The following is a 2,507-nucleotide window of genomic DNA, read 5'->3' on the forward strand; positions in this document are numbered from 1 at the left end:
TCAGGTCAACAATTTCTGACATTGCCTGTGAAGCAGAAGTCCCAATACTATTATGGACTACTGGACTCTTTTAAAATATTTTGCTGAGTTAACACACCTATAATATTCAAATAACTGAACTAAACAAAAAAGGGGATACAGGTGAATGTCCATTTTGTATCTGTGTATTCAGAATAGTTAAGATAGATATGTAGTTACATTCTCTTAATGAATAGAAGGATTTGTTCTAATGGTGTTTGTAAATAGGATATGATGTCCGCATCTCGAACAGCAATTAACCACTAGGAAGAATATATGCAATGTGTTAATTATTGAAACTGTCCTACCAATTTGATTTGAAACTGTCTCATTGCTATTTGTTTCTCAAAAAAATTATGGGGAAAAAGCGGTAGACAAATAAGAAGCTAGCAAAAAAGATTTTAAAATACGATGAGAGACAATTTTTAAGAAGGACATTTTTCAAATTGAACAAAGGCTACAACCCAATAAAAACAGTGAAGAGACATTCACAGAAAAATACAAGTTATACATGAAGACACACCTACAATTATACAGTATTTATGATAAGCCAGGGTACTGTTTTGAATATTGTATATCTTTTAACCCCCAAACAAGCTATGTAGTAGGAAATTACACTATTTTTATCTTAAAGAAATGGAAGGGTGTTTAAGTAACTTACCTAAGGCAATACAATGGATAAGAAATAGTGCTAGAGTTTGAATTTAAATATGACTGTATATGTGCTTGTATTGTTTGAATTTGTAACGTGTGTATGTGCATTATTTTTCAATTATAAACAATATCAGTGAAAAACAAAAAAAAAAAAAAGAAAAGGGCTAGTGGAACACAGAGAAGAACAGAACCATAGGACGTTGTATGTTAGGTGGAAAGGTGGGGTGGGAATTAGGAGCTGCAGCATGTCTGGTCTGGACTCCTATTCTCAGCTTCTTACTCAAAGAATTGAAGGCCAGAAAATTCCAGCACTTGAATCTGAACATTGTCCAAAAAGGAACAGGGAAAAGAGAGAAGATAGTTCATCATTAATGATCTTGAATTAATATAAATTAGTTGAACACACCCGGGTTGCTCCAGGCAGGCAGAGCACAGGGCTGCTGGGAGGATCACTGGGCTCCCTTCGCCTCACATTCCCACCATCATCCATAAAGCTGCTGCTGACCAAGCACTCTCCTGTCCCTGTGTGTTCCTGCCCTCCCTCCTTGCCCTTAGCACCAGCGCTAAGCTTCAGGGATGTGAAATAGGATGGTGATGGTATCTCTGGGACAGGGGTTCCTCCACCCCATCTTTGGGAGCCTGCAGTCTTTGGAATGACCTTTGCCCTCAGGAGTAGGAGGCAGTCTTGAGCTTAGCAGCAGCCAGACTCCCAGCTGTCTGATCTCACCCTCTTGCCCAGAGGTTTGCAGCCTGTGCTTAGAGCTAGGCTCACAAACCAGATTAATGCCTAGCAGCATGGAATTCACATGCAGCAGCCCTGGGCAATACACAGCTTCCACAACGTTGCCTTGGATGGAGGCTGCTCAGGGCTCTAGTGTCTGCCATACAGGTAGTGATTTTTCTTCCTACAAATAGTCCAAGTTGGACCAGGCCCTGCTATAACCACATCAGTTCACTATCAAAATTCAAGGTGTACAAACTGCCCATCAGGAAGCTCAGAGCAATACAGGAAAAGAGCACAAGGCTGAGAACTTGCCAGAGTCCCCAGGTCTCTTGACTCAGGACAATCCACTTAGCCACACTGGAACCCATGTTCAGGACACGCTGTTATGGTTTGAGTCTACATGTCCCCCCAAAGCCTCGTGCAGTCATGGAGCAGGTTTCTAGAGTGTCTGATCATTTCATTGTCCAATGGTGGGATTATGGGTAGGAGTGCTGCTGGGATTATGGGTGTGAGTGCTGCTGGGATTATGGGTGTGAGTGCTGCTGGGATTATGGGTGTGAGTGCTGCTGGGATTATGGGTGTGAGTGCTGCTGGGATTAAGGGTGTGAGTGATGCAGGGATTATGGGTGTGAGTGCTCCACCCATTCTGGGGTGGGGGTAGCCTGCATACAACACAAGGGAGGGAAAGAGGCTTGTTGGCTGCTCCTCACTTTTTGTTCTTGTTGCTTTTGCTGTTTTCTGCCACCATGAAGTGTTGCCCTCCACCATGTGCCACTCTGAACATTGGTTACTCTAGCCAAGTATGAGCTGAAACCTTCACAAAGTGTGAGCTAAAGAAACCTTTCCTTCTTTAACTCTGGGCATCAGGTATTTCGTTCCAGCAATGCAAGAAAAGTAACTAAGACAGAGACCAAGAGGTGCACTGAGCCCCCTGACTCAGGATTGTCACACTTGGGCACACTGAGACTTCATGACCCATGCCCAGGCCAGCCAGGCCTGCTGAGACCTCTGGGCTCAGCCATGACACCTTGGAGCACACTGAAACATCACTTAGCCCAAGGCTCAGAGATCAAACAACACCCACACTACCTCAGGAGACCGGACTTTTAAC

This window comes from Octodon degus, unplaced genomic scaffold (genome assembly GCF_000260255.1).
Source record: "Octodon degus isolate 3935 unplaced genomic scaffold, OctDeg1.0 scaffold00037, whole genome shotgun sequence".
Lineage (NCBI taxonomy): Eukaryota > Metazoa > Chordata > Mammalia > Rodentia > Octodontidae > Octodon > Octodon degus.